The 6,888-nt window shown below is 39.4% G+C and overlaps 1 protein-coding gene across 2 annotated transcripts in view; it reads right to left on the reverse strand.

Moving 5' to 3' along the window:
* Nucleotides 1–6,888, reverse strand: part of mapre2 (microtubule-associated protein, RP/EB family, member 2) — an 87,359-nt gene that overhangs the window by 22,215 nt on the left and 58,256 nt on the right. The gene's annotated exons all lie outside the window — the stretch shown is intronic.

Consider the following 6,888-nt stretch of genomic DNA (forward strand, 5'->3'; position numbering starts at 1 on the left):
AAATGCAACATGCACTGCTGGGCTGAAAATCCTAGAAAATGCACAGCATGAAGTGACTATCTTCCGAAATAACTGAAAACCAAATGATATCAAACATTAGCAAAAATACTCAAAATTTGAAGTGAAGAACTTCTTGGTGTTTGAAGGTTTATTTTTAAATACTCCAAGATCTGATAAAAGGAAACATTCTCGATTAAAAACCCGGACAATTATATAAATTTAATTTCAATTGAAATGATATAGCATATTCATCCTGCCAGAGCATGTGAAATATATTCTGAATAAAATCTATGCTAGTACATTTCTACTGCATCGGTTATAGCTAAGTTCATTCATTCAATCTTGAAGTGTCTTCTCATACTGTACTATTTTAGATAACTATGCTAATAGTTGGTGAAAGGATCAAGAACATGAAGTTAAAATGTTAAAAATGTTTCAATTATTTCAATTACTGGGGAAAGACACCAAGATAACAGTTCTACCACCAACTCCCTACCTGTTCAAGGATACATCTGTTACTATTTTCCCCAACAATGTGGTCCCTGTAGCAAGATCTGCTGAAGGCTATTCCATAGTGTATCTCTGTACCACAAGCACAAATGTGACTATTGTTATATCTGATCAAACCGTAGAGACAGCCTGAAGACATTATTTGGTTTGACAAAGACGGTTTTTGACATCCCATCTTAGATCCCTAGTGAAAAGCCAAGCTATGCTAAATGCGTGCACAATACTCTGAAGGTAGTGTGCATGCCTTGGGGCGAGACTGGAAGGAAGCACATTATTGTCGTAGCTTGGACTGGAAAAGCTGAACTCAATTTGTGAAAGTAGGCACCTTCATGAAGTTTATTGCAGTTGACTGCTAATCAAAGTGCCTAAGTAACTGAACCTTTATATGCAAGGGACAATTTCAGAACCACTGAAACACTTTCAAGCAAGCTAGGACATACAGAATCAGGAAAAGCATTGGGAATGTCTCAATAAAATCTGTTACTGCATCAAGGATTTTTATGGCTTATTTAAAAGAAAAAAAAAACTTACAAAACACACAAAGGCAAGAGGTGACTGATTTGCATTGACCCTTTTGAAAAGGCACCTGGCTTGGAGTTCAGTTACATGCATTGGGCTAGACAAAACCTTTGCTGTGTTTATTCAATAACCAAATTATCCTAGTTAATGCAGGAAGTGGTGCAGCATGCAAATTAACCAAAGCACCATATATCCAAGCAAGTATCTCTTGCATGACACCAGAACTCTCTATGAACCTTGTTAGTGGTCAACAAGAATGATATTGCACACTCATTCTGCCAGAGCATGTGAAAAATATTTTGGGAATTAGAATGGAAAACTAAAACGTGAAGATACCCTGGCATTAAGAGGTGAATTTTGTACTTTTAAAAAAGGATGAAGAAAGTCTGCAACAGACGTGCACACCACTCTGTTCAAAGCCAATATTGTAAATAGCTTGTGAAACCTTGGTTTTTTTTTAAGAAACATTGGAGCAATAGAAGCAGACCGAATGGGTAGAGGCAGGTTCCCACCAGGGCTACTTTTTTTTTAAAAAAATGTTTTAGCCTTCAGTAGCAGTTGCTGTGGTCTTGAAATTGAATGTGGAAGTTCTTATTCCTCTGCTTTCTCTTTCTCCTGCCAGAACTGCATGTGAGACAATCTACTTTACTGAATTTACCTTTGCTAAGGGCGTCTATGGGATGTTATTGATACTAGAATACTTTAGTTGTAGCTAATGTATTTTTTTTTTTTAAGCATTTCGATAGTTACACAGTTAAACCAATTATTTTCTTTTATTTTGTCTGTATTTTGAGTGTTTTGGAACTTGAGGTTGGAACTGAAAACTCAAAAGTCGACTTAAAATGGCAGAAGTAGTAAAAAGTAGCATAATGATAAGGACAGTAATGGAGAGCAATCCCATCGTAGCATGGTGGAGATCTGTTTAAGTAAGTTGCCAAAGTTCAACAAGAAGGAAGGATGTAGAAATCATTTTCATTTCACTTGAGAAAGTGGCTAAACAAATGAAATGAAATGACTGGAGATCATGTGGGTATTGTTGATCCAAACAAAGTTGGTAGGTAGAACGAGTAGGTACTTGCATCACTATCAGAGGTGGTAACTGAGGAGGTGAAAAAACCATCTAGACTGTACATAAGCTAATACAAGAAGCCTACAGACAACATCTTAGAAATGTAGGGAAGACCTGGTCAAATGAACAGAGTTTGAAAGGATTAACAAAGTAATTTTGATAGGTAGATAAGGGCATTGAAATAGATCAGACATATGATGCTCTTAGATGATTATTTTGGAGGAATTCAAAAATTCACTTCCTGAAGTAGTGAGAAATCATTTGGAAGAGCAGAGAACTAAGACTGCAAGATTAGCAGCGGAAGTGGCAGATGGTTGAGTTGGTTCATAAATCAAAGTCTGCCTTTTGACATCAATTTCAGCCACAGAGGAATAGAAACTGGGGAAGAAAGAAATCCGCAGGTGATAAGAGAAAAGGAGATCTCACTGAAGATAGTAAGGATAGTTTAGCATAGGAAGCTCATGAGGGGGAGAAAACAGAAGGAGAAAACCTAAGGTGTTTTCACTGTAAAAAAAGTAGGCCACATGAAGTCGCAGTTCAGAAAAAGCACTGGGAAGACTGATGTGGGAAAACAGGATAAGATGGTGAGTTTTGTTGAAGTGGTGAAGGAAAACACAGTGGAAGCTAAATAGGTACGAAAGAATGTACAACCCGGTCAGGGATTTGTTAAGAAAAAAAAATGCCAGATCTCTGTGTGTGGGTATGGTTTACTCACGTATGCCAGGAGATACAGGAGCAAGTCAATTTTTGATGGTGAGAGATAAGGAGATATGTAATTCAGAAGGCGTACTGCCAGGAAAAGTGGTGACATACAGAATTCATGGTGAGAAGAGCAATGTTCCATTATATAAAGGGAGGTTGGACAGTCCGGTGAAAAGTGTGGTAGGGTAAATGGAGAAAGTCTCCGTTCAAGAAATATAGTTTATCTTTGGTGATATAGCTGGATCACAGGTGAAAGTGATGCCTAATGTGATTGATAAGTCAGTGGGAAAATCAGGCAACTGGTGTTACAGGAAATATATCCTGGGATCTTTCCTGGCTCCGGTAACAAGGTCACAAATCCACAAGGGGAAACAGGAGGACAAATTAAAGATTAAAAGATGAGGACGTCAAGGTTCAATTTAGAAACCTTCTTTGATCAAATGGTTGAGGAAAAACAAACAAAACCAAACAGGTGGAGGATAAGTGGATATTTTTAAATTGTGTAATTAGCTGAATTACAACAGAAAGATAAAAAGCTAAAGCAGTTGCATTAAAAAGCAGATACAGAAAAATCTGAGCTTATCCCAGGACGTTACTATCTTAAAATGAAGTCCTGATAAGGAAATGGAGGCCATCACATATTTAGGCAGGTAAGAAATGGACATCAAGTTCTAGGACTAGTGGATTACAGAATGGAGTCATTGCAGGTAGCACATGAATTAACCCCACCACAGGTGGTCATTTGAGAGTAAGGAAAACTCAAGCCAAAATACAAAAACATTTTTTTTTTATTTGTAACACACAGTGTGGAGCTGGAGGAGCACAGCGGGCCAGGCAGCATGAGGAGCAGGAAAGTTGATGTTTTGGGTCGGGGCCCAATTTTTGTTGGCTGGGGCTGCATAAGGACGTGGCTGTACTTTACCCAACATGTCATATGTGCCAAGTAATTGGAGAACCTCAGGCAGTGATAAAACCAGCACCATCGATACTATTCCCACATTAAAAAGGAACTTTTTACAAGAGTCTTAATTGTTTGCATAGGATGCCTACTAAAACAAAAAGCTGGAACTTTTTGGACCATAATGGACATGTCCCCCAGATTTTGAGGCCATTCTATTACACAGTATCACAGCTGAAAAGGACAGTGGAAGAGTTCCTCAATTTATTTTTAATACTAGATACAGACTACCCACAGAAGTACAAAATCAGATCAAGGTTCAAATTTTACAAAGTTATTGAAGAAAGTTATGGATAGCTTTGGAATAAGACAATTCAAATCCATTGTGTGCCATCTAGAATTGCAGGGAACATTAAAGTCTACATGGAGGGCTTATGGTCAAGACTACCAAAGGACCGGGATAAAGGAATTTCATTTGTACTTTTTACAGTTAGGGGTGCACTTAATGAATCAATTAAATTTAGTCCATTTTAATTAGCTGTGGGGCATTAGGCAAGAGGACCACTGAAAATTAATTCAGAAATTGGAGAGAGTCAGGCTTCAAAGAACACATATTTGGACTGCATCAAATTTTCGGGAAAGATTAAATAGAGCAGGTGAATTGGCTAGGCAACATTTGAAAGTCACACAGCATGTGATGAAACAGGAAGCAGATGAGAAATCAAACATTTGTAATTTTGTTACTGGAGATTAAGTGCTATTGTTACTACAGTAGCAGGTGAATCTTTAAAGGCAAGATTTAGTGGACCTTATCAAATCAAAAGGAAATTGAGTGAGGTGAATTATTTGGTAAGAACGTCAAATAGAAATCTCACAATGTGTGTCATGTGTATATGCTCAACAGGGATTTTGATAGGGGAGGAAAGCAAAAAAGGACAACGTGCTACTGTTACACCACAGAGTGAAGAACCAAGCTCAGAGGATTCTCAATTGGACATTCCTCAAATTAAATTGGAAACTGAGGAAGTTCTCAAAAATTGGGATACATTGAGCTATTTTCCAGAGGAAAGAAATCAAAATGATCTGAATAGGTATTACAAATCACATGGGGAGATATATGGGAACAAGCTAGGAAGTACTAATTGGAAAATTTTACATAAAAATGCTGTTCCAATTAAGCAACATCCTTAAAGAATTAACCCTCTAAAGTTGGCACAGATTCAAAGAGATTGAGTGCATGCTTAAAGATAATATTATTGAAGTGAGTTACAGTGACTGGAGCTCACCCCTACTAATGGTGCCAAAACCAGATGGTAACCACCAATTGTGTGTGGACTATCTCAAAGTCAATGCAGTTAAAAAAATCTGTTTCATACCCTATTAATGACTAGAGTAAGATTGGGGCCGGTCAAGGACAGTAGTGGGAAGTTGTGCGTGGAGTCCGAAGAGATAGGAGAGGTGCTAAATGAATATTTTTCGTCAGCATTCACGCAGGAAAAAGACAAAGACAATGTAGTCGAGGAGAATACTGAGATACAGTCTATTAGACTAGACGGGATTGAGGTTCATAAGGAGGAGGTGTTAGCAATTCTGGAAGGTGTGAAAATAGATAAGTCCCCTGGGCCGGATGGGATTTATCCTAGGATTCTCTGGGAAGCTAGAGAGGAGATTGCAGAGCCTTTGGCTTTGATCTTTATGTCGTCATTGTCTTCAGGAATAGTGCCAGAAGACTAGAGACTAGCAAATGTTGTCCCCTTGTTCAAGAAGGGGAGTAGAGACAACCCTGGTAATTATACACCAGTGAGCCTTACTTCGGTTGTGGGTAAAGTGTTGGAAAGGATTTTAAGAGATAGGATTTATAATCATCTAGAAAGGAATAATTTGATTAGGCATAGTCAACACGGTTTTGTGAAGGGTAGGTCGTGCCTCACAAACCTTATTGAGTTCTTCGAGAAGGTGACCAAACAGGTGGATGAGGGTAAAGTGGTTGATGTGGTGTATTTGGATTTCAGTAAAGCGTTTGATAAGGTTCCCCATGGTAGGCTATTGCAGAAAATACGGAGGCATGGGATTGAGGGTGATTTAGCGGTTTGGATCAGAAATTGGCTAGCTATAAGAAGACAGAGGGTGGTGGTTGATGGGAAATGTTCATCCTGGAGTTCAGTTACTAGTGGTGTACCTCAAGGATCTGTTTTGGGGCCACTGCTGTTTGTCATTTTTATAAATGACCTGGATGAGGGCGTAGAAGGATGGGTTAGTAAATTTGCAGATGACACCAAAGTCGGTGGAGTTGTGGAGAGTGCAGAAGGATGTTGTAGGTTACAGAGGGACGTAGCTAAGCTGCAGAGCTGGGCTGAGAGGTGGCAAATGGAGTTTAATGCGGAAAAGTGTGAGGTGATTCACTTTGGAAGGAGTAACAGGAATACAGAGTACTGGGCTAATGGTAAGATTCTTGGTAGTGTGGATGAGCAGAAAGATCTCGGTGTCCATGTACATAGATCACTAAAAGTTGCCACCCAGGTTGATAGCGTTGTTAAGAAGGCGTACAGTATGTTAGGTTTTATTGGTAGAGGGATTGAGTTTCGGAGCCATGAGGTCATGTTGCAGCTGTACAAAACTCTGGTGCGGCCGCACTTGGAGTATTGCGTACAGTTCTGGTCACCGCATTATAGGAAGGATGTGGAAGCATTGGAAAGGGTGCAGAGGAGATTTACCAGGATGTTGCCTGGTATGGAGGGAAGGTCTTATGAGGAAAGGCTGACGGTCTTGAGGCTGTTTTCGTTAGAGAGAAGAAGGTTAAGAGGTGACTTAATAGAGACATACAAGATGATCAGAGGATTAGATAGCGTGGACAGTGGGAGCCTTTTTCCTCGGATGGTGATGGCTAGCACGAGGAGACATAGCTTTAAATTGAGGGGTGATAGATATAGGACAGATGTCAGAGGTAGGTTCTTTACTCAGAGAGTAGTAAGGGCGTGGAATGCCCTGCCTGCAAAAATAGTAGACTTGCCCACTTTAAGGGCATTTAAATGGTCATTGGATAAACATATGGATGATAATGGAATAGTTTAGGTTAGATGGGCTTCAGATTGGTTTCACAGGTCGGCGCAACATCGAGGGCCGAAGGGCCTGTACTGCGCTGTTATGTTCTATGTTCTATGTTCTATGTTCTATGTTCTATGTTCTATGT

The sequence above is a fragment of the Rhincodon typus genome, chromosome 4 (assembly GCF_021869965.1).
Source record: "Rhincodon typus isolate 14 chromosome 4, sRhiTyp1.1, whole genome shotgun sequence".
In the NCBI taxonomy this organism is placed as follows: domain Eukaryota; kingdom Metazoa; phylum Chordata; class Chondrichthyes; order Orectolobiformes; family Rhincodontidae; genus Rhincodon; species Rhincodon typus.